Source organism: Bombus pyrosoma, linkage group LG6, assembly GCF_014825855.1.
Source record: "Bombus pyrosoma isolate SC7728 linkage group LG6, ASM1482585v1, whole genome shotgun sequence".
Classification (NCBI taxonomy): domain Eukaryota; kingdom Metazoa; phylum Arthropoda; class Insecta; order Hymenoptera; family Apidae; genus Bombus; species Bombus pyrosoma.
In genome coordinates this window covers 4,747,811-4,774,561 of record NC_057775.1, presented here as the reverse complement: position 1 = coordinate 4,774,561, position 26,751 = coordinate 4,747,811, and the positions used below count along the sequence as shown (strand labels likewise).

At 37.9% G+C, this 26,751-nt stretch overlaps 2 protein-coding genes across 7 annotated transcripts in view; one reads left to right on the top strand and one right to left on the bottom strand.

Annotated features, from left to right (window-relative positions):
- The window catches only part of LOC122568327, a 117,447-nt gene that overhangs the window by 7,384 nt on the left and 83,312 nt on the right, over positions 1-26,751 (top strand). The gene's annotated exons all lie outside the window — the stretch shown is intronic.
- LOC122568315 (protein O-mannosyl-transferase TMTC1-like) overlaps positions 1-26,751 on the bottom strand; it is a 273,776-nt gene that overhangs the window by 176,854 nt on the left and 70,171 nt on the right. Inside the window, exon 1 of one of the 6 annotated variants that reach the window (XM_043727934.1) lies at positions 14,279-14,442. The exons of the other annotated variants lie outside the window; for them this stretch is intronic. The gene's annotated coding sequence lies outside the window, so the exon portion shown is untranslated. Of the gene's footprint in view, positions 1-14,278; positions 14,443-26,751 lie in introns of those variants that run through there. 6 annotated transcript variants of the gene reach the window in all.

The following is a 26,751-nucleotide window of genomic DNA, read 5'->3' as shown; positions in this document are numbered from 1 at the left end:
AAAGTTACGTACATCTCTGAGATACTATATTCGGTTGCATTATTCTTCGTTTCCCAAAATGTTATATAACAAACAAAAGATTATCGAACAGTAGACATTATATTTTCTTTCTGTACCCATTACTTTTTCCAATAAAATTTACTTTACGCTAATATATCCAAAGATTTCCAAACTATGATGCAAATCACATTACTATGATGCAAATCTAGTTGATAGGAACACAAAATTAGTCTACGATATTTTTTTTATAATTAATGATTTAAATTAGAGAATCTCAGGATCGGCTATATTCTTAGCTAGATACTTGTACCGCCTCGACTTCTTCGCCTCCTCTAGTCGCTGAACCTTCGTCCAGCTGGCTACCTAGAGACACCCTTATCGGCGTGCTCCAGCATGGAAGAGTAGAACAAGGCCAGCCTCATTATGCGAAGACTGACGAAGTCCTCTCGTCTCGAGAGTCTCGTATTGTCTCAGAGCGCCCGTTCTACGAAAATATCCATCTTGTGTACCTTGGCCAAGCACACAAGGCACGACTGCGTACCGTAGACCTGCGTTTTACCTGGCGGACAAGCTCTCTCAGCCATCTGAAAGAAACTAAGAGTAGCACTGTAGGATAGTAAAAATTCTGCAGGAGGAATTGCTCGAGCACCCGTTTTCTCAGGATTATCACGTTTAAAATTTTTTCGACTACCGCCGGGTTTTCAGTCGCTTCCTTCCCTTCACGTTGTTCAGAAAATTCTAGTTCAAAGTTCTTGAAAAACTTGAGTTATTAAAGTAGGAACCTCGAATTACAGCAGGAATTTTATTTTATGAAGAATTTATTACGCATATAGGAGGAACGTATATCTCTCAGTAAAGTTTTTCTTCTATACTGCTTCCTATTAGTATTGAATTGTGTGTAGCATTTTTCTCGCTATTCTGGCTATGCCAACATCTTTCTCGCGTATCTTTTAAAATAACGTCATGTTTATTTCATCGAAGGCGCAATTGAATGTATCAGTAAAATATCTGAGTGATTATCAACTAGTTTTCGAACAATCGTCATTCTTTTAGAAACATCATAGAAACATCTGATATACAAGAATTTCATAAAAAAAAATTACTAGAATTTCATATAACTAATATCTATATAATAAAATTCGTCCTAAACACTTCTTGTAACATCAGCATCGTCATTAAAATATAATGTCACCTTTACACTTCAAATTTCCATATTCTCAACACCTGTCAGCCATTTTATCTTACGATTTCCTCTCTAGCGTATCCGTCTTGCAGAAGCCGAGCGATGAATATCGAGCAAAAACATTACAAATGTTACGCTTTTACGCAGCCGGCGAATAACAAAGAGGAACGAGATATCCTTCCGTTCGATTTTACACGTGTTACCACGAAACAGACGGGACAAAGGGACAAAGAAAAGCCGCGGAAAGGTAGACGATAGTTTTATGGACACGTTGCGAAGACAGGTCGAGGAGACGATCTCATATCGAGGGATCCTCGAGGATGTCGTTGATGGCAAATTGCTGTACCGTGTCGATATAACATCCCTCCCCTCCCCCCCTTTCTCCCTCTCCTCTGGCTTTAGCTGTTGGTATAGTCACGGAAACCTTGTACGTTTTCGTTAGAACAGTTACCATCGCCGCAGATGTTGCGTGAAACGACATCCAACTCGCGGCTTCATCCGCGTATTTGCATGTGTGAATTTCGCCTGAAATCGTCATCCCGTTGAATATTTCAAGGTGTAACAACCCGTGCGTTTCGTGGCGTAAAAGTCCGCCGTAAACTAATACCAAGTTACGTCATACATTTTACGGTGTAACGGTGTCAGGTAGACGGGTCACAAAAGTGAAACGAACAAGCCGCACGCTGTAATTTATCCGTATATATCAGAGTCACGATGCTGGAAACATGACGCGCAACACTCGAGAAAACGGAATGATTATTGCTTTCATAAATTGCGATGTTGTTTACGTAATTGCTACACGTTGCAAAAATTGATCGCGATGATGAAAAAATCTGTGGCTGAAACAAATTCTACGAATTTCTTTCAGCACTCTTGCATACAGTAGTTTAGCAACTAATAATATTCGTGGATTGACAAGCTACATGTTGTAGACTATTAAGCTATTTTCTACAATTTTACTATTTTACGACAAATAGGATTGTTAGATACATAGCTTTCTAGTTTCTCTAATTTTATTCTCAAACTTGTTACTGTACTTACTGGAGAATTTATGAACGCAAACAACTCGTAAAGTTTCATTAATAATACTTTACAATTTTTTACAAAAGCGTGCTGATCTTCAGGTTACAAAGTTGATTGTTTTGCGCTGATTAAAAAATACCGTAACAATGTGTAGCGAGACATTTTTAAAATTCGATATTTAGATAGAGATAAATCATATTCAATTAAATATGAAATATTATAAAATCTACTATTAATGAATTTGCGTCAAATGATCAAAATATCAAATATGGATTTAAATATCGTCATGTACCGATCCACGTGAATTTATAAAAGTTCGCTTTATAAATTGTACATATCGCCATATATCATTCAACGATTATTATTTCCGATAGTAATCCCCGATTAAGTTTCAGCTCGCGCTACATGATGTAAACATACACTGACAGTATAATTGCTAGAGAAGCGTTTAATCGTAAAACGACGTATGACAATTTCGTGATCTACCTATTCGTTGTTTCCATTCGGCATCTGTGCCCAATTATGTATATGAATGATAAATTGTTATTTGTCCTCGTAGAAAATTTACAAAATAAATAACTATGGACTAAAAATTATATCGGTGGAAGAATGTTGCAAAATACATATTACTCGCACCCTAATACTAGATAGAAGTAACGTAAGTAGGTTAAATAGTCTCGTCTTGAGTAATATTTTAATAGCATCATTCAAGTCACAAATCTCTGGTGTCCAATCGAACCGTTAGGAAGAAAGAATAATAGCTGTTTCTCAATTGGTTTCTCAAAGCTATTTTCGCGATCGTGAATGACATCACAGAGTTCTCTTTGCTAACTTAATCGATAACGTTGGATAAATATAGAAAAGGGCGGAGATTGCATCGAAAGAAGATACAGAATTTCGAACATCCACATTATTTACCAACAATTAACTTGTAATAATTAAACTGTAGATACGAATGCTCTTTCTGCGTACTTACTTAACTACATGCTACTTTCGTTCATGGGATTTTAATAACAGTTTGAGTAACCAATTACATATTTCTTTACACGCGGAGATTCGGTTGTTTTATTTCTTCTTATATTAATATTGTTATTCACAATACGACATAAACGTGAAGGAACGCTGAAAATCTGCACGCGTAACACTTGCCAATTAAAACGTAATTCGATATTACGCAAATGTTGATCGAACAATACACGTTTCTTTCATTACTCTGTATCTCATCCTATTCGATTAACCCGTAATTCCAAAGCAACCAATATAGCATCAACTTCGAACCTCATCAGATTTCAACAGAAACAATACGTACCACGGTTGGAGCATCAAAACACTTTCTATGGAACACAACGAACGTATCGAACATTTTCGAGCTAGCGAAACTCAAAGCCTCCAATATTCCCCAAATGAATTCTATACGGTGAATATAGATACACATAGCTCTCTCTCTCTCTCTCTCTCTCTCTCTATGCTTCTGCCACTGCTTCTTACGTATTCCATCCTACGTACGTCTCTTAGCGCGCGAACCTCTCGTAGAGGCTCGTCGCACACGAAGGCGTACACGTTTTTCAAACATTTTTCTAACACCCTGGCTCATCTAGGCGAGCGTGCGCGATAAAGGTTTCACGATGGTGTCATTATGGCGCGCGACGCGACTAAAGCGGCAGACACATCGTTTCTACGTGGCGTGGCTAGGAAGTTTTCGCGTCGTCGACGACGCGTCCGTCCGTCCGGCACGTCGACGTTTTCGGTGCTGGCTGTCACAACTGTCGAGAACGAAATAAGAGGATTCTCTCGTCCACTTTTTCTCCACGAGAAAATACACCCATTTACCTTTCTCCGGTGTTTTTACATGCACACGCACATTGCAACGCGCACAGACACCGGGATGGTGTAATTAGCGACTAAAACTTTTCCGCGGCAAGTTCTTCCATCACGGATGGTTGGCGGTATTTTACGGCCGAACTAACCCAAATTTCTATCCTCGGCGTCGCTCGATTTATCGAGTTCGATTCGTGTCACCCGATTTATTCAGCTCGATTCGCCTCACCCCTTGCCTCGTTCGCCCCTTTGCAATTGGCTCCTGCTTCCACAGCTTCTTTCATCGTTTCTTCGTTCCCAGTTCCTGTTCTCATTTCTCCTCCTTATTCCCCACTGTTGCTTCTTTTTTTTTTTTATTTTTTCGAACAGGCTATCTGTTTCGATTTCCTTTCGTTTGCGTGTCGTCGTCAGATATCTTGTTTGCAGCACTTGTTGCCATTCGGTGGACGCAAGAAAGAGAGAACAGCAAAATTTCTCTAAATTCGAGCAGCTTAATACCGGCATAGCTTAATACGCTTAATTAATGTTGATAATCCTGCTGTCTCCGGGTCGTTTCCCATCCGTGCTCCCCTTCCGTTAAAAAGTTTCCTAATTTTTAGGAAAATATAAAAAAAGTCGAGGAAACGAGTTTGGATAAAGGTTTGTTCCTTTTTTGAAATTACAAGGCGCTCGTAAAGACTCTGAAGTATGTAAAACTTTGCGTTAATTGCAAAGATAACGTAAAACATAATTGAATTTTAAGTTTTGTATGTGCTTTTTTCGTGATTGAATCTTAATTAGTTTGTCATTCGGTCTTACACGCGTCGAGCGTGGTTTAAGGAAACCATTAAAACGTATCTGATCAAAATCAGCTTTCGCTCGTTCCTTTTGTTATTTTTGATTTTGCAAGAAGCGTACAGCGATCTACGCGAAATTTCTTATCTGCGTATAAAGCGATGCAGTAATTCTTTCGGTGACAAATAATTCCAGTATTTTGAACGACAAAATGTGGGCGTCGTGTGAGGTTTATTTATTATTTCGAGCGCAACGCTTTGGAGTCGAAACAATTTTTGTTACACGAATAAAGCAAATTCCAGAACACTGTGCAACAACGCGTAAACCCGATATACGTTCCACGGACAATGCATTTTGGCAATGTTTGTTCCGTAAAAAAAATTATATATTACTTTGATAACTTTTTTCACATTTCATAAAATTGTACGTTTTAGGCGAAGGAGAAGATAGTGGCAAAAAGAAGCGCTGAAAAGCCTCTTAAAATTCAGAATGGAATTTGACAATTTAAATTCGCGAAAGTAGTTGTAAATATTGCATTAGCTTCACGTTGGGGTGAACCCCGCCTTGCGAAACAAATTGTCCTTCTTTTGCATTAATTCTTAATGGTAGAAACAGACTTTCTGACAATTCTATAACATAGACGTTATGCATTAATATCTGGAACCAGCTTGCTCAATGCTGAAAACTAAAATAAATAGAACGTTGTATTTACGTGATACGAAAAGTGGAAGATTTAATAGTTTATCACGAATTTCTTCCGACTTCTCTTTAAATATAACACGTGTAATTCTGAATTATAAACGCAGGTTAGATCCGTTGAAAATTTTATTTTTCATCATGAGAAAAAAATTATAATTCTTTACCACTCATTTACGACTGTTGTCCATAATTCCTCGTCTATAGTAATATGAAATCCTTTGCACGTCTGATCTTCGCAAGCAACGGTATCAGATATCTTTTCATCTCGCCTTAAACGTAGTACCACGACGCGCTATCTCGCGAGAAGAAAAAAGAAAAAAAAATATTGGAACGACTTTGAAATTCCCTGCACGACTCCGCCTCCGCGATGCATGCAGCGGTGGTAACTACCGGCGCATAACCTCTGCTGGTGCACCATCTTTTTACATCGTTAATAATACATGCGCTTATTTAAGATTCGCACGGTTATTGTCCCGCGTTACTGTATCAGTTTTCAGCCGGAGGAAAGAGTAAAAAAGAATAGAAGAAGAGAAAGCGAGACGAAGGCAGGGAGTCAAGGGAAAACCAGAGGTCTGAAAAAGACAGGACGGTTGTACAGCTTACCACGATGGATCGATGTAAACCGTACAATCCTCGTCGCGATGACGTATAAATCGTGGTGGCCGCATAATATATCTGCAGAGATCACCAATAATTTCTGTCGCGCATGAGCGCACCGGAAATGAGAAATGCTCGCGTTAATAATTCACAGTGTGGTGAACACGTTTCACCGACGGGGGTCGGTGGTGAACTACCACTGGCTTGCATCGGGCCCTGTAATTTTAATTCGCTCACGGCCAAGAAGGAAACCTCTAAGAAACGATACGCGATCGTTGATCGATTCGACGAACGAATGAAGGTTTTGGATTGGCGAAGGCGTGCCAATGGGAGAAGAAAACGAAAGGAGAGATCTATGGAAGTGAGAATCGTGTGTAACGTTCATAATACTCAGAAACTCCAATAACGCGAGTACACGATTACCGATGTCGGGTGTTATCTGGGGATTAGCACTGATAATAATAGGCATGGCTGGGCTATCGCGTTTCCCAAATGGACATCCTTCAGCGATACAGGGGGAAGGGTGGAAGAGCTCTAATTATCGATTATTACGCATACGTAGCAGCGCGTGATTTCGCTGAGCCTTCACAGACACACCAGCTGAGAATCGACGATAATAGGAGGATTCGACGTGCCGCTCAAGGTTCGTGATAATTACCGCTCTATGTTGCTCGAACAAGCTAAATATTTAGCCGGATAATTATCGGGCCCACGGATTTGTTTTCAATTATAATCGCGTTGATCAGGTATCTACGACGCCTCTTTGACGCCGGATTATCGAGCGTTCTCTGATGGACACGCGTGCTAGGGCGAATCTTTACGATCGTTCGGTGGATCGTCTCGCTCGTTCAGAATGCTCGCTTAAAGTCTAAATTAGTCGTTTAACATAGGGTAACGATTGACACTTTCTCAATTTATTAAATCTTTGTTTCGATTATTACGCTTTTCCGCGTCCATTGTTGCGTACAAACGATAATCTACGTTTAAACGTTATTATCTAATTAAAGGATAAACGTCTTCTATCTTTTCTGGCGATGCATTTTGCGTCTGTATCGTACGATTGGATGCAGCAAGCATAAATTCGAACAGTTATAACTTCGTAATCTGGTAGTTACTCGTAACAAGCCGAGGCGTGATGTTAATTGCATCGACTCGAAGAGAGCGCGTCGAAGTTCCGTCTGTTCGAAGTTCACTCGGAGATGTCGCGTAGAAACAGCAAGTTATTCGATCTCTCTCACGAGCAAGATCCAAATTCCGATATTCAACTCTTGCAATTACTTGGTACAGATGGCATCGGCCGGTTACAAGGCTTCGAAGGTGAATTCACAGTCTGGTGAAGTTATGGCTGGAACGGTGGCGTCATAAATTTATTATCAAGTGCGTTGATAAATTCGTGAAACGTTGCTCCACCGTGATATCGTTCTATGCAAATGGATTTCCATTCACTATGTTTCAATTGTTAAAGTTGGCCAACACAGAAGTTGGATAACCTGTACGTTGATGTATGCAATGCGGTCATTTTGAACGTACTTTCTTAATCCAGATAACCAGTTCGTGCAGCTTAATTAGTTTTCGATATTAACAAACTTTAGTCGATTATTATTAAACAACGAATGGCATTAAAACTTCCTATTATCTTTCGAACGGGTTTAGTTTGAAAGAAACAAAACGATGCGAAACTGGGACAGAAAAACGCGAAGAACGTAGCGAAGATTGATAGAATTTTAATAGATTTTCGGATAGTGGTAAGAAGTTCCGATCAGTTTGTGCTTTTCCAAGTATTTAAAATCGTAAGACCTTTTAAAACGATTGAATAGCGATATTTTCGAATCGAAGATTCGAAATTGGCTTCACTCCACTCGTCAAACTGTACACATTGAGTTTGATTTTCCACTTCGAAAGGAAACCGAGCAACACACGCATCCTCCTCTTGCAACGTTGCTGTGAACGGCTTACCGATCGTTGCTTTTACCTAACAACAATTTTATAGCTTTCCGAACGTGTTGGATTTATTATCTGAGTTCTTGAATGATTATTTTGCTAATGGACTGTTATCCAAAAAAGTCAACAACGAAATACGTTAATCAGATTAATTCTATCGAGATATTTCGAGGTTTATACATAGTTTTCATAATTTTCCTATCGCTTCATACATCAGACGTATACCTATACACGGCACGGAAACAATATCATCGGTTTGCTAGGAGAGTGATACATCTTAAAAGTCGCCGATTCTGACATATCCGTAAAAATTGACTTTACGTGCAAATTATTTACCGGATGTGTGTCGCAATTATTCAAAGAATTATATTACTTAACAAAAGTCATACAAATTATTTTACCTGTCTTTTTACAAAAGGAAATGCATGTAAATACTTTATTAAAAATGCTTGAAATTCAGTGAATATCAGCTAACTTATTAAAGAAACAAATTGTTTCATCGATACATGGTTGAATGATGGACAATTTTCTGTTTGAACCTTCAAGTCGATTTTCCGGATTTACTTTCCTTAGATGTGTCTCCCATCTAATAAACTATCGATATTTCGTACAAATGATTCGTTTAGTGATGCTATAAAATAAATCAATTTTTCATAACGCCATCATTCTTCTCCATAAATGCATAAAGATTCGTAATCTACCCATACATCTATCATTTCACTCTTTCTCCTAGCGATACCGTTAGACCTTGAATATTAAATTGCCGTGAAAGCAACCACACGTCATGATAAAGATACATACAGCCTTACTAAGCTACGCTTAAATGTCGCAACCACCGGTCGAAAAAAGACCAACGCCAGTACTGTGCATTATAACGTCGTCGTTGGTGCCGATGCGTATCTTTTGTGGACCTGGTGGCATGTGCTTTGACATAATCGTGTTATCTTGCTAGGTGCACGCACGCGCAATGTACACGTATAATTTATTTCGCGACCACGCGAATTATTCGCTGGAATCGTTATTCCAGCGCCGGTGTTTTCACTGTGATACCGTGCCAGTCAAGTGATAACCATAGATACGCATTTTAATAAAAGCTGCTAAAGTTTATGGGATTTCATAAAACGGACCGCGCAGTTTCGCTATCAGCTTCAAAGATATTTGATTCGTAATATAAATATTGAAACAATTGGCGAGGAGTACATTTTTACGAAATCGCAAACGTTTGAAAGAAAAATTAAATATATTTAATGGCTTGTTTTATAAACTGCGAGTATGTCATTTTATGGCGGAGATATCGTTTCATTAATAAAGTACGATAACATTTTTTAAAAATCGATCGACGTCAGAAAATTCCTCAAGTTCCTCGAGTAAACAAGTTACACGACCACCAAAAGCAATTTACATCGAACGATCGAAGTAGTTGTGAAGTTTCGTCGAGTGACTTTTTCTCTCCGAACATCATCTTCTTAGAGGCCGCTCAGAGGCGGCCGACAATACGATGAGTTTCCAAGTATAACAGCGAATAATCCCGGGCGCTGCATCAGCATCAAAAATAACAATGCAACTATTCTTAAAAGGAAGATGAGAAGTCATTACAGGTAGATTGAAAAATATCGCGTCTCATTATAAATCTCTATGAAGCGGCGATTGTCTTCTTGATGCCGAGCAGAGAAGCTAATATTCTCAAATAGGTACGAACACGCGATTCGATGAATTGCAATGCAGAAGATTCACGAACGACGATTATTGAATCACAATAAAGCGGACTATGTTCATATTCTCGAGTTCCCGAAAATCCCATTTTCCGTCGAATCGACGGGGCTGTCGATTTTGAGAAACGGGGACACACGAACCAGCCGAGATTGAAATATTTCGCGACACAGTCACGTGATTTCGTATAGGATGAGTCGCATGATCTCGCAGAATCTAGTAGCTGCGTGAAAATTAAATGCGTTGCTATAAGAGAAAATCGTTTATCAGTTGTTGTTTATATCCTACTATAAAATTTATGAAACAAAGCTTTAGTAAAAATTAATATCGATATAAAAGTTTGCCGTATTAAATAAAGATTCTATCAAACTTTATAGTTGAATTCTATTTTGTCGCAAAGATAAATATTAATTTTGATATCTTACTGTAAAATTTGTCGTATAACGCAAATATAATAATATTCAGTAGCTGTATGAAATTTTACTGTATTACGTATAGTACGTGTTCACAATCGCTTAAAAATTTATAATAATATTCGTCTCACGAAATATTATTTATTCTTCGGATAACATGAAATTCGAAATCTGAGATGCACATCGCGTATAGAATATCGGGTGAAAGTTGAACGCACGCACAAAACAAGCAATTCTTATTTATTTAAAGAAACTTCTACATAGAGTAAGTTCAGTCTTTTAAACTATCTTGGGAAAAATACGAATTTATATATACATCCGCAGTCTGATATCCGATCAAATCGATAATCTGGAAAGGAAAGTTTAATTTCGATTGTAAGTTTAACTATTGATAACGACCTATTAATACAATTTCAACTCTAACCTTCCCATTGGTTTCTTTTTTCGTACTATTTGATTGTAGTGAATGACTGACGTAGATACTGCGGAACTCCATTCGTGTAATGGAAATAATTGGACTCCATTAATGAAGAAAAACCCATATAAGCCACGATCGAACGTATCTCGAATACCAGTATAATTAGCGAGATGTGGAGCGTGTGATTAGTGATCAAGATTAAGAGCATCATTAACCAGCACACGTGTATTCAGAGTACGTGAATCGATAATGACGTCAATGATGTAAATATTGTCGTTTCGGATTCACAGAACCAAAGTCCTTTCGTATCGTGTGCAAACCTTTCAATTCGTCCGCTTCGTTTCATTTTAGTTCGCTTTTCTTCAAAATGTATAACAGGTATAAAGAGGATTTTACTTTTTAATGTAATAATTTCAAAACTGTCGTCAGCTTCGCGTGGTGTGCAGCACTAATGAATACAAGATTGTATCTACGCAGGTGATTAATCATCCAGGTGTCACGGTAAACTGTGCAAAAAAAAGGAAGTATACTTGTAAAGTTATGAAACACTTAATACGTTTAGGAGAAATTTCCAAAGAAGCTTAAGCTACTTTCGGTAATCTTATCCGATATGTAGGAACGTGAAACTTGTACATGAGATTCTACGAGGCGTTATCGACATTGGCATTAATTCCGATAATGAAATAACGCCAAACAACTTGTCAAAGCATCGATAGACAAGTTGTCAACAAGACGGACAAGCGATTGTTAGAAAATTCTTACAAAATTCCACTTCCATCGATAAATAAGAAAAAATAAAGATAGTCTATACTCGACAGGCTGGTTGAAACTACGGCAAAATTTAAACAAAATTCTCGAACCTGTTCGTTTAATCGCCTATCTGTTTCGTACGAATTTATATTTTTGGAACTGATCATCGTTCGTACGATGTGCGAGGTGGATTGATCAACATCTTCATTTTTTACATTTATTTGATAATTACAGCATTTTGGTTTCGCAGATTTTGTATATAGCAGTTTGTCCATTTTTCTAAATTGTGTTTAAATTAGATTATACCGGCTGTTAATAATTATCATAGATTTCAATTGATCGAAGAAAGACAAAGAAGCCTTGAAATGATAGATAAGACGTTTTAACTAGATAAGAATTAGACAAGAATCACACATATGTGAATGTACCTGAAAAGTTTCGTCTCGAGCTTGCATCGGTATTTTTATTGAAATTTTCATAAGGAGTGTGTCGGTGATACGCGACAGATTCAATCAAAGCTCGCGTTTCAGCAATCTCGTCGAATGGATCGACGAGAGGAGAAGCCGTATAAGCCGTTTCAGGAAGCAGACGGCAATGTAGCGCGACACGCGTTATTACTCCTTAATCGGCAGCTTGATCGCGAGAACATCGCGAACGCGTACTAAAAAGGTGTAGCGTGTAGAAACGGTAATCGGTGCTCGCCTCTTACGACCTCTTCGCCGACCCATCGAAATCGACCATCGAGAACGAAACGGTGTTTCTCGTGTCTTTCGTTCGTGTAAGCATGCAGGAAGTTCCACTTCCTTTCCCGGGTTCACCCTTCTCTTCCCTTCGAACGAGGACGAAAAGAAGAAATCACGCGACGTAACGCGACTTGACCAACGGTCACACAGATTTCGTTGGACTCGTAGCTAGTTGCAGGCGATAAAAATGAACGTGGAAGCATGGAAAATTACGACCGCCAGTTCGTGGAACTATGGTGCTGCTTCCTTTATGTTGGTAGTTCCATTTTACTCTTTTTCCCCGCGGCTTTTTTCGTGAATGTACGACACGCTCGTTAAAGATGCGCATATTCTGTGCGAGTTACTTGAAGCGTTGCGGCCGATTTACATGACTGTTGATATAGTAATTATTCATTGGTTCCAGACTGACTGATCGATTCTTGAGATCGCTCGCGTGACAGGGACGGCCTGTGTACATACATTTTACTTTCTGTACAGGGTTGTAGGAGCTAGACACGATAAAAGACAACTTCGTGTAGCATCGAGTTACCGTGCAGGCAAGTATATAGACATTGTTTGGAGTGGCCCGTAGTACGAAGGATAATGGGAAAGTTTATCGTCTGTAAATTAAAAAAAGAAGAATCTTCTTCTAGCGTATAGAATAGATAAAGCGGAGGACCATTACGGAAGACTGAACTATTATTTTATTGTTAATCCTTTCAGTTAGTTTTAGTTGAATTGTTATTTTATTATTAAAACCTGGGCCAGAGCCTACGTACCTCGCAAGGACTACACGTGGCCATCAGCCCGTCATCGCCTACTGATCTTAAAACTAAACAGAAAACTATCGACGGTCAGTTCTCGTCACCGATAGCTCTGTTCCCTTAAACTACCCACAATGTAACACTTATCCTAACTCATACAACAACACGCAGTCTACGAAAATTATCTGCGATCATCGATAAGCCAAGAGAGATCTTCATCTCTGGCTATTCCGTCAATAGAAAGCGAAGTAGCAAATTCAATCGATTTTGATGATGTTATCAAAGATTTGGCGTGGAAAAAAGCGAGAAAAATTATGTAATATTATTATTGGATTGTATTATTATTTAGTATTCATCTTATAAAAAGTATATAATATGTAATAGCATTTGTAAATAAATAATTCCTCGTAAAATCTTAGTATAGGATTTGAATGTGTATTCAGGCCTCGCAAAATGTCACGCCGGCCTTAACGACACTACACTAGCTACGTAGAGAAGATGGAGGGTAACGCGCAGAAGCTTTCCTTTGTGATTTTTATTCGCAGCTACATCGATTATTTCTCATGTATCGCATTCGCTTGCAATATAGAAGAATAGAAGATAACGAAGCAACCTGCTTTTAAAATTCATAAACTTATCACGAATAGATCGTTATGCAGAAATATGTTAAATATTATCAGAAAAATTGGCGTGTTAGGAGAATCTCATAAAGGTTTACTGGTATATCGACTTTATGCTTGTTAGTTATTAAGTTGTTAAAAATTAAGGCACTTTTACTTAAATAAGCTGTTTGAGGAAAAAAGAGCTGCGAAGTTTCAGGGTATGAACCGTTTGTTCAAATAAGCAAAAAAGTTTTAACGATCGCATGTCGTAAAATCAGTGCCTGCTAAAGAGAAGAGTTCTTTATATATTCCTCAATTTTTAAAGCAGAAAATTCTACCATTGCACGTTGAAATTCCAGCGCTCTTCGTTTTCGTTTCTCGGCTACCCTTTTCTTAAATGGAATTACATTAACGTTATAAATTCGACAATTAATTAGTCCACGATAAATAAGTCACGTCTCGCACAATTTGTGTGCGCTCGACTGAAGAACATACGACGGTAATTAAACCGCAGATATTTATTCAGATTCGTGTTTATTGGCAACAGAGATTAAATATAATAACGAGCACCACCATTTTCCATACGACGTATATTCTGGAAACTGTCGTATTAATTTTCAAACTTCCCATAAATATATGAACTGATATTCGCGGTCTAACGATAATGAACATTTCAAAAGTATTTCTTTTTTTTCTCGCAGTTAAAGTCATCTTGAGCTTCGTGAAATCTATAACTTTTTCCGTTACATCACAAACAACACATTTCGTTCGCACGATACCGAGTTTGCACTAGTAGAGACGAGTGGAAATGTTCGACAAATAAGTTAAACAACTTGACGAAGTAACACGCATAGGAATACTTACTTATTTATTCCAATTTCTAGCACGTACGAACAAAATAAACGACGAGACACAACTTGTCGTTTCACCGAGTTTACCAGCGTCGCTAAACGCGAAACAAAATTCGAACATTTACTGCGTGTAACTTAAGCAGCAACATTGATAGGCTTGGAAGCCTGGAATACGAGTCCATCGCGCCGAGTTACTAATTAATTATGTAAATAGCCGAGCAACATAATTAGCTGCTGAAACTCCTCTAATTATATTATCTATGTTGGCTGGTGTGCTCGATAATATCGTGCACTGGCTTCCGTACGCTATCAACGCCATAATGAATTGCGCCGTCTTATCGAGCACATACAAACGCGCATAGACACGTTATGCTATATCGTTGATCATTTATTATATCGCCGCCCCTCCCCTGGCTGTGTGAACATTTTAGATTTGCCACCTCTTTGCGCAAAGCGATTCGTCGATGCGAGAGAACATCGCGGCCAATTAAAAAAGCGTTCTTTCCGTCGACGCTAGAGCATCTCCTTTGTGCGGACAATTTCCGATCGATGTTTTACACAATTTCACCGAATCGTTCCAAACGAACACATTTGCAACGTATAAAGGCATCGCCGTCGGCTATTATTATATCGTCACGTGTTTCGAATGTTCCGTTGCCGCTCTTCTCATCGCCGATTGTACGTGGACACACAGAAAAGCGAATGGAACATGGACGAATGTGCACGCGACTAAAGCGTATTTACGCGTAACGCGGGTCGCGATTATCGCGACTACGTAATGCCATGCTCGGCCAGATTAGATCGTCAACCATGGTAACGCTCAATGCTTTCTAATTCTTTTATTTATATCGCCTGACACGGCAGAAAATCTAAATCATGGGACTACTTATCGGCTTGTACATCTCGCCCTACGAGTATGAGTAATAGTTTCGTCCTTAGACCGAGTAATTTATTGTTACAGCGGTGTATTATGTGACGGGAAAAGGAATAATGGAGTCTCGAAGGAAAGGAAAAGTTCCACGAATGAAAGTTCTTACGGGGTTTATGCTTTATAAGAGTCTAGATCCTGTACCTTTCTGCAGCTTATCCTTTGTATATTAGGATCATCGATCTAGAGCGTCACGTTTTTTGAGTTCTCGCTCTTCAAGTTTGTACAGATACAATCGGATTGGTCACTGAGAAACGTTATTAACAATTTTGCGATCCTGTCTCGATGTCGCGTATATGCAACGCTATACTTTGACAAGTTATCGATCTATGTAATTAAGCGACGGAATTATTTCTTTCACTTCCGGCAAAATTAATCTGGAACGTTAATGCATCGTTTTCTTGCATCTCTATAAAACTAGAAACGTGTTTTTATCGGCAATAATTAATAAAAGGACAATCTTCGTCATCGGCTGAAAAATATCTCTCCCTGGAATATTCTCACGTGATCGATTCACGAAAACGTTATTGACATTACCGGTGGCTATCTTGGTCTTTTCAATAAAAGGCTCCTAAAACAATTCGTTCGAACGAGCCAACTCTTTAATTAGAATCTACGATGAGCTTCGAGAAGCACGAATTTCCATCTGTGATTATCCTTTCGAGCAATCGTTCCAACAATTTGTCGTTATAAAATATAAATCAATAAATGTAACGACGCGGTACATCATACAAGAACTTGCCCAATAACAAACATAAATAAAGCAATTTTTCCTCAGCAAGTCGCTTTCTAATTACGATTTAATCGATGGAAAGAGATGCTAAAAAGCTGTCCAAATGCAAACAGTTAACATGATGGAAGTTTCTGAGGATACGCTTAGATCCTTAATTTTTGGAAGGAAATCGCTCGAGGGATCGGATAATAATTCCGGATAATAATCGCGAGGAGATGATAAGGGCCGGAAGTTTTTAATTTGTTCTAAAATCGCGCACACATGCACTACAGGTTTATTATTCGAAACATTCTCCGAAATATTTACCGATCCCTCGAGGCCACGAAATCTCATTTACTCTATCCGTTTCGTTTATTTGCGCGAACGAAGAGGAATCGCGGATAAAGACACCGCTCCGGTCCAAAGTAGCGCAGATTATACGACCACTGAAAAATTAGGGATCTCCAGGTTAAGCGACACGACTGTTGGAATATAGAATGGAGGGGGAGAAATTGGAAATTTCAACCGCAACTTCTGCGAATGCGATTTCATCCAACACGGGAAACCCGGCCGATCTATCGGGGATTAAATTCGCTGGCGAGCGTGTTTACCCGACGAGTATCGAAAATGGTATTGATGAACATTAATACAACTCTGTCTCGTCAGTCCCGATTCCATGAGAAAAGAAGCACTGAAATTAAACGTTTGTCAATACGTATCCATCCACCGATTGAAACACGCAGACGCAGAAAGGATTGGTACATCGACGTTTCACTCGTACGATCAGTCCGTTTATGGCTCAATTGTCTATCTGGTGTTTGAGTGTGATTCTAGTAATGTTTTGTTATTTCTTCGGAGAGGAATAAATATTCTATATGCTTCTCTACAAAGATGCGGAATGTAGAATTCTGTAATAAATTATCGGGCACGTTTGAAATTTTTGGAAACATTCGAGTATAACACGAAGCAATTCTGTGAACAGATAAAAGATCGAAGGACACTTTACCATCTAAAGGTTTTGTTGCTTTCATGAATTATGCTTTTAAATTTTTTGTTACCTCGACTCTATTATTATAGTCTCTGGTCTCATCCTGGTCTCGTCAAATTTCATACGTTTGTCGAAATTACGCTTTTGTGCAGAAAAATGTGCAATAAAATTAACTTTAAAATGAGAATGAAAATTAATTAGAAATATTTTGAAAAATATTTTGAAAATATTTTAAAAATATTTCGAGAAATCACCCGGCCACTGGATATTCGCGTTTATTTGCCTCGTAATCATAAGCTATTGATTATTAGCGCTTCCTATTACCAGTTATGGTGTATCTGAAACCTAACCCGAGACTGTTCTAATTTGATTGTTTACCGATCTCGTTACTACTTCGACTCAACGTCTATACGAGCTCCATTATACTCCATTCGCATTGGTAACTAATGCTACCAAATTTGAGTTTGCAAATACGATAGCTATCTTCCGAATAAGTCATTGATTATGAGGTAGTTTGCTTTGTTTGATATGCTACTAGAGGAATCTTTTTGTCATTTATTGTGATCTATGTTTCTGAAAGGTACTATACTTTCAGAAATTCTCAATTAAAGCTGACTTGCATTAAATAAAAATTAAAAATGATGTAGAATAATGTTTAGTCAAAGTATTGTTTTCTCTTCTGTTGATTTAAGTAACTTCTATATTTTAAGAATAACGATTTTTGCCGATACTTGTTATAATCAATCTTTTAAATTTGTAATTTTCCAATTATTTTAAGATGTGTCTCACAACTATCGCTATTGAAATGGTAATTATAATTCTGCTATCTATATCTTTATGAATACATAAAAAAATGAAACTTACATAAAGATTTCTTTCATCGTCCAGACACTATAACGAGTACTACACTTTTGGTAGGTTATTTAAATTTAAATTACACCCAGTCTGATTAGTTTACTATGAAAGGCATGCACATGATACGACAAATAATATAAAAGACAGTGAAAGAAAAAAAAAAAATAAAACTATGGACAGTTGCCAATCATCCTAAAGTAAAGCACATCACGGACTGTCCCAAGTCCATTGCACAGGCTTAAGACTTCGTAACCTCGCACAAGACATAAGGCCGTGCCTTAGACAAAATCAGAATCCTCGAACTCTATAACCTCATAGTTGCAGAACTCGTCTGAAACATTTCCTGGTCAGTGAGTCTTCGTATTTCGTGATCTTGGAATTGTAAAAGCCAGCTCGAACCATCGTGAGATCGTGAAAGACCAAAATCCGTGATACTGGTCTCGGAGGAATCATATCGCATGATCTCGACGTCGCGGCGTAGCGTCGCGTCGCGTCGTAAGATCTATGTCAGACATCTTTAGTAGATACCTAATTTTTCTATTTTTTTTTCTTTTTTTTTTTTACAAGTATCGTATATACAATTGTGATACTATATGTTGCATGTTATATACTGTACACTATGTTGCCGATTTCATGAATATTTAGAACCGACAGATACGTGTAAAAATTTCTACGTGACTTTAGCAGTGGAGTTTAAAACTGAACATTTCCTGCTATTCGTCTCTCGGTAAATGCAGATATACTTCGAATATACTATCCGGATGTGAATATTACGGGAAAAATATGGGTAAATCTCACGAGTGAGGAAATATGTAACACGTATAAGGTATAGAATATAAAAGCACCGCCAATGTAAAATATATGACACGTGAGTTCTGCGCTATATAGTCGACTGTAATACTGAAAGGATAACTATAAATACCAATATAAAAGACAAATGGCTTCAAAAATATTAAAAATCGTCACTTAAACATAATACGTATAACTGTAGCTCCTATGAATATTTTAAACAATGCGTCTTCCTAATAAAAGATCGTCCCCGTTTATTTGCTCTTGTTTTTGATCCAGTTTTCATCCAATATAATAAGATAATCGTTAACTTTGACAGACTTTCTCTCGAAGAATTTTTAACCGTGACATAAAATTAAAAATGATGTAAAATAATGTTTAGTCAAGGTATTGTTTTCTCTTCTGTTGATTTAAGTAACTTCTGTATTTTAAGAATAGAAATTCTTGCCGATGCTTATAAAAGAGCATAAAGTAAACGTTCCCGTTTGAGAGGTTAAACTGTCTGTTGCCAACGTAAATTCCTTCATCGTGCAACCCCAAAATATTCATTAAAAATGCAAGTCTCGTTAAGGCGGCCGTAGGTAGGCATCCTTTATTCTCCTTGATGCGACATACGCGATGTCTGAACGAGCAAAATGGAATAGACGTACGCAACGAACATGCGCGATAGCTAAACGATTTAAGCCATGCAAACAATCTAATAGCCTCATTACCCTGTCGTGACTTGTCGAGTAGTTTACCCGGTAAAAATGGTAGTAAAAAGAATAGAGCAATGTGCACACTCAGGAATTCACAAATAGGTCGTTTAAACTTTGTTTTTGAAAACTGGACGAACGTATTTGAATCGTTTCCACGAGAGTAGGGTAGCAAACAAATTAGTCATCCTGTTCGACGCCGCTCGTGCAACTTCTGGAAAGCTGCAAGATCCTCCACCGATCGTCCCCAGTTCACTGATCTTTGTGTCTTCCGTCGATCTTCCTTCTTGACAATTCAAGGAATTCAAAGTAGTATACATTTTCAGTCGACTTCCAGATACGCTTTAATGTCATTTTGCCTCGATTTTTTTTAGCCTCCAAGCTCCCAGGATATTTGTGATTTTTATAAGATTTTTGCTAAATTTGCTTATCATACGAGACAATTTTCGGTTAATAGGATTTCGTATATTAGAAATTTCTCGCACTGTAGAAACAAGGTATTCACGAGGGAAATTGCATAAAAACCCGGATCAAGTTTTACTTTTCCCAAAATATCTATGTCAAGGGCCAAAGGATTTTAAATTTTCCACTTTGAAATTCCAAAATGAACTAGCTTCTGTTAGTTAGGTACGACGTGATTAATATCTAACAGAGAGAAATGGAACGTTTAACTCTATCAGAATAAAAAACTAGTTTCAATTTTAATAGACGATGTTAAAACCACAAATGAAATCGAGGTGGTTGTACAGGTGTTCAAGATTTACCGAACGATCGTTCTAATGATGTACATTCAAACGTTCCAATCTCATCATTTCAGTACCGTTATCTTCATCTCGCTGTAAATGCTTGTTGCACAAACTGCACGCTATGGAAACCAACACCTGGATATTTGTTTTATAATGCAAGATTCGCGATAAACCGAGTTACGTCGCATGAAACGATTTTATTTGTAGACAGCTGTAAAATTCTTCATCATGGTAGTAACAGAACTCGACGAACTATCCGAGTTCATGAAATGCAATATGTACGTATAACGTTAGTCATTCCAGGAATATTTGATCGTTTTCTTGTAATTTTTCCTCATTAAATATATGATAGAAGAATTTCACGGTAAATCAAATAATTGAGTAAGAAAATTAGATTTCGTGATGTTATCACATGAATGCTCAGATTTGGAACTTTCAACAATTAGAACATGTACCTATGTTAAACTGAAATGTTTTCCTTAGACTGCTAAGGCGTGTAATTAAGCTTGAACTTTCATGTCAACCCTCGTTAATTTATTTAAAACAGCAGTTTTGTAGCGTTGTACAACCTGTTTTTAGACATTTTTTGATGAAATTTTTCAGTAATTTTATCATTGTGAACTGCTTTTTTAAACTGGAAATTATATGTCGATCATCAGCGAAAGATTGTCAGCAACTTAATTAGCTTCTCTTTCGCATGAAATTGTAGAAGAGAATCCTTGTCAAGTCGAATTCAAATTAAATCAAAGTTCAAGTTATTTTTTTTCATTCTGTCGATTTGAAACACAGATCATTCACTGTGTCGATACGAAGGTTTGTTCGTCAGAGCTTTTCATTTTAAAAATATAATTTTTCCGTTATATCATAGTTCAATTTTTGTGTAATTTCTACTTAATATCATTTTATTCCTTCGTTTTCGACTTCTAATAAAACTATCACGATAGCATAGAAGATTGAATTGTACCCATTAATTTGATTAATTTCAGAATTTTTTCAGACTAATATTTTGCTTAACGCAGGGACAGCGATTAACGGTGCCTCCGAATTTTCGGTAGAACAAGATTATCTTTAAACATTGGCAAATTATTTTCAACGTACAGAGTTATGAATAAACGTAGATTAATCGAAAATTGAAACGAGAATTACGGAATAAATGCAACACAACCCTTCATTGTTAGAACACAATTTCTCTTTGTAACTTCACACTTCTGTTATCTCGAGATGTTTTAATTAACTTGCAGTCGTAAGTTAAATGAATTTCTCGTGCAACATGAATACTGTAGAAACAGCTTGTAACTTCATACGTCTAATTGAATTTCGACGAAATCAGAGATATATCTTTTATCCTACAGGTACATCAATTAATTCAAAATATTCGTAATTTTCTTGATTTTTGTATTTTAACGTAACGTCCCATAAAAACTACGACAAAAGCGTCTTCGAATTAGTTCAAATACCAGAAAACATTTTTCACGGTGCACCATCCGTGTCAGAATGTTACCCAATCGTCTCAGCTACCCGTGAACTTACATTGCCATCGGTCTGAATCGAGATGAGAGGCATCCTAGCAACCAAAGAGCATATTAAATTTCGAGAAATTCGTTTGTAGCGACAAAAATTTCGTGGTACACGGCAGGGAGGCGAGAGTAAAACGGCGCTACAGTTGCTGAAGGAGAAATTCGTGATAAATCTTGCAGAGTGCAGCGACAGGTCCGTAGGTACACGAGATCTGGTTTCATTTTCCATTGTACGTGAAAGGCGCGCGAAAACGGCTTGCCTGGGACCAAACAGAGGCGGAGAGTAACGATTTGTATTCGTCAGAGAATACGGAGGCCACCGCGTGCTCCGTGGAATATTACTGTGCAAGGGACGACATCGCCTCTTGCAAACTTTGCCCTCGTTATCATTCATCATATTAATAAACCAAATTCTACCCTACGCGAGTGCTCTTCTTCGTTGGAATTCGCTAGGCAATAACTTGTGTCGCAAGAAATAATCACCGCACACTATCTCTTTACGCGGAGTAACTAAAGTTGCCGCTAGAATTACCCACCGCGATAGAAGATGTCTGTATCAAGGAAATCAAATTGAAACACGATACAAGGGAAAAAATAAAATGCCTGGTCTCTGCGAAATTCTCCTATGAAAAATATTCCAAGTTTTCTAATTTTATTTTCGTTCAAATTAAATGCTCGCTAATCAACTATTTAATACACGTACGCGAATTGCTGCCTGTTTCGCGCCGAGTTTGCGAGCTTGAAATATTTTCCAGCCTGTTATAAAATTTGTACACACTGTGCTCTCGTTATAACGAACGTGTAAGCACTTTCCGTACGATGATTTTCAAAGTTACTTTCCAGCTACATATATGTATACGCACTTTTCGTACTCCCGTTGTTAAGCTCGAAATAAATTCAATTTTTTCACTTGACACGCGAACTAAGCTGGTTACACGAGTAGTCTATATTTGAACAAAGGAAGTCTCTTTTCGTTTTTATATAAAATTAATTTATAGTACCTCGAACTTTGCTATAGTATCGAGTTAGGGAAAAAAGTCCGCACATAAGTATCAGACGTCCGGCGAATATTTATCGCGAAGGTACCGTAGCCGACAATGTCTCTCTGCTCCTTTTTTTCAACCCCACAACTTATGGGACAACCTGTAGATCGACGTATTTTCTGGTAAACTGGATCTCCGACTGTTGCCTGATCGCAACTCTCTCGCGGGGAGAGTAGGAGAAAGATGCGAAAGTGGATGAATAAGATCGAAAGCCCTCGGGGTGGCAGCGAGGGTAACTTACCGCTGACTGGAATAAAGGTGGGTGTAAAAGTGCCTTTCGATCAATTCCACCCAACATCAAAGAAATGAAGACACCTCTTCTCTCGAGGGGGAGACACGCTATAGCGAGAGAGTAACGTCAATTTCAGCAAACGTAACCGAGATGAAACTGCGATAAATAAAATCGGAGGTAAACGTTTTCCGTGGGAATGAAGGGGGGGGGGCAAAAAAAAAAAAAAAAGAAAAGAAAAGGAAAATAATGGTAGAAAGAAAAAACGTTGTTGCGAACTAGAAGAAAAATTAATAATCGATCGAGGATGTTCTCTATTATTCGGCAAAGTTCTTTTATTAGTTAATTAGGGGATACTTTATAAATTTCGAAAGTAGCCTCGCAGGAAGTTTAAACGCAACGAATTCTCGATAACTCGCGGCGGAGGAGCTATTCATTTGCCCCGGAAACTATCGTAAACTTATTAAAAGTTCTCGAACCGCTGTATAATCGTTTACATATTAATTCTACGTTAATCTACTTACATAAATTGTACCAGATGTCCCGTACGCTTGTAAAACGATACACTTTTCGAGCCTGTTTGCCGCGTCCTGTGTCGTTATCCAGCTTATAATTTTCAAGCAAGTAGCTCGTACATACGCGGAAACAGCTTCTGTCGTGCTATACGCTGCTACATTGTGTAACGCTGTCCCGGTAAGAACGAAAGTCTCGGTAAATTTTTACGCAAACATTTCGCTTTGTAGATTTTATATAAATTTTACAATTTCTACTTTAAAGTTAGGAATATATGTGTACTCCTGGAAAAGCTTACTTACTAACGTGCAAAGTGGTATTATTATTATTACTGTTATTATTATTATCATTATTATTATTATTAGCAGCAGTAGTAGTAGTAGTTATCAAAAATGTTATTACATTTTTAATATGTAGGTGCTAATGATATCGTTATTATTCGTTTAATAAGTTTGTATGATAACGTTAGCTGTATAAATCGTTATATAAGCGTATTTGTAATAAAAGTCATTGTTATTATGTTTTACTAGATATTGGAAATTATTTGTATGGTTTTACTACTACTACTACTACCACTACTACTACTATACTATACTACCGTAATAAATTGACAAAGACATACTAAAAACAGTAATATTTATTTTATATAAAAATATGGTATCTCAGTCAATTATATTCGTTGAAAATGAATTGCTCGATCTTGCAGGTAATTTCAGGATAACCCAATAATTTACTGCGTTTCTTGCATTGAAAAAGAAGCTTTGTGCTTTTTACCGCCATTATAAAGTCGTTATAAAATCATTATAAACTCATCATAACAATACAAGTTTCGAAAACGTAACCTTTTTTTATTCGAAACATGCCATCAAAATTAACAATATATACAGTTTAATTCGCCCCATTTGTTGCTTTTATGCTGCTCTAATAATATTAATCTTTCACAATCAAATCCGATCAAAGATGAAAGTAGTTTGGAATTTCACTTTACAGACAATAATATTGAACTACGTATTTACATATACGCATACTTGTTACACATAAATTAACATTCATAATGCTCGAAATGTAATTTTACAATTTAATAGATATCAATAATTAGCACAACCAACTACCAATGTGTAGTCAAATATATTATATACTTACACCGATTATGATTAAAATGATATAACGAAAAGAAATAGCTACTTATAAATAATTATAAAAGCAAAAAATCTAAACTCTGTCATTTAAGGGATTGGTAAAATCTGTCATTTAGCGTTAGATGCAGTCTTTGATCATTTAGACTTCAATCGTATATGATCACAATCAGTTCACGGTAAAAGTAAAGTTGATTGTTTTAATCGTAAAATTTCGTTGTAGCAATACTATGCGACTGCTTCGGGTTGCTTCGAATAGTCTCAGAGTAAAATATATAAAAATTTTCTGTGCTATATATATACACGTAGATAATTTAGAGCGAAGAGTAGAAACAACAGCGGTGCGATTCTACCTGTACACAAAAACGAATCGACGATATGGAATAAAATTTCGCGATACGAAGTTTCGTTTCAGACAACAGCGCAGAGTCGTCAGAATATCACCGTCGACAGTCTGTCGATAGAAAAATTAATAGAGGCGATAATAAACGAACATTTACTCTTTCAATATGAAAGTATTCAAATGCCGATAAAAGCTACTCTGTAGCGAGTTCCGCGCGATCGAAGCATAAACGTTTCAATCTATTATTCCATACAAATTCAGTTTCTTCAAAAACGAACCTATCTACTAAAAAATCTCATTCTACATTCGATACTTCTCGTTCTATCTTCTATTTGTTTTTATGCGTAAAATTACTTTGTTTTCTATCGCAGCATTCCTTACGGAACACCTTGTATACTTGGATAGACAAAAACCAGCTGGAGAAATTAGTCCAATCGTCTAATAAACCAGTCGTGTAACGATATACGATCTAACAAAGGGCAGAACCACTTTCGTAACAAATTAATCTTCAACTTTATCTTAAAACAGCATCAGGTTGTAATCTTAAGAATTAGGATAGCTCGTACAAAAATAAATCACTTGCTGCACTGCGACAGATTCTCCTCCTATGTCATGCTTCGATAATAATCGCTTTTCTACAAAAGGTAAGAAACTTTAATTGGATAACATAATTTCGAAAACTTTCAAAGTAAACCAACCATCTCCAAAAAGATAGAACTGCATTTATCGTTCTAACTGGGTCGTCGATAACCTGCTCCAACAACCGATACAACTGAGAAAACTGAATTTAATAGGGAAAAAAGCACTGTTTTCGTGCCTCGACGAATCAGAAAGAAATCTCATTGCGTATTACGAACGTAGTCCCATGACACCATATACCTACGCAGTAATCCCTGTTTCTTTCGGTTTTGTGTTGAATCATCGGGCTCGCGCACGCGACAACCCGACGGCGTAGAGATGTCACGATAGCTGTAATGCATGCAAACGTCGACGACAGCAAAAGTAGAATTCGTGCCGTATCTTTCTGCGACGACAAGCCAGCAGAACCGTCGCATCGTCGTTTCGAACGAGCGGCTGCGTGTCGCTGTGACTGTGGTGGGTTGGGTGTTCACGAATGAGGGGTGGCGCGTAGGAAGGGCGAAGGGGAGGGCAATTTACCGATTACCCTTAATTGAAGACGATGACTTAACGCGGTCGTATAACCGCCTCGGATGCCCGGAATCGCAATAAACGATCTGTTCTGCAGCGTCGGCACCGGCTACGTGACTTCGACGACAGCTCGATTAAACGAGAAAAGTATTTTATGCGAGAAGCGGCACGTATCTCACCGCGCCTCGGCTATTTCCTCGGCATCGCGCGTTCGCCAAAGTGATTCGAACGATCGCCGTTTCTCTATCGCTTTTTTCCTACGACGCGTCGCGTCGTACTCTCGTCGAACGTCACCCTCGTCGTCGTGTACCAGAGATTCGACTCGCGTGTATACATGGGCGCGCAACGAATCACGCGTTCTACCTTCTTTCCTTCTTGGTGAACGAACAGGCGTTTGAATCTCGTCGCCGTGATTGAAGCGATTCGATCGATTCAAGGTAAATAGGATACGTTGCTCTGTGACAGAAGCGTTGTTTGTGGAAGTGAGAAAATGTCTGTCTCGAATGAGACTGTTCGTAGCGTATATTGGCGAGAAGATCGTTGAGAGATATCAACGTGAAACTGCAAAGAGGCAGAAAAAAGTAACAAACGCTAAGTACGCGCATGTAAATATCTGAAAATCTCGACTAACGTTTACATCTCGAATATCTTTCGACGTATCACACCGCGAGAAACTTTTTCATTTGTGGATTGTATGGCTGTGAACAGTTCGCACGATGAACGGCGAGTTCCTTTTTTGCTTTTTGCCGCAGCTTCCAAGGGTCTCTTCGTTTTTTCCTCTTGTACTTTTTACTAAAAATTGCACAGTAGCTCGGTCGGAATGCGTGTGCTCCGGAACTATAG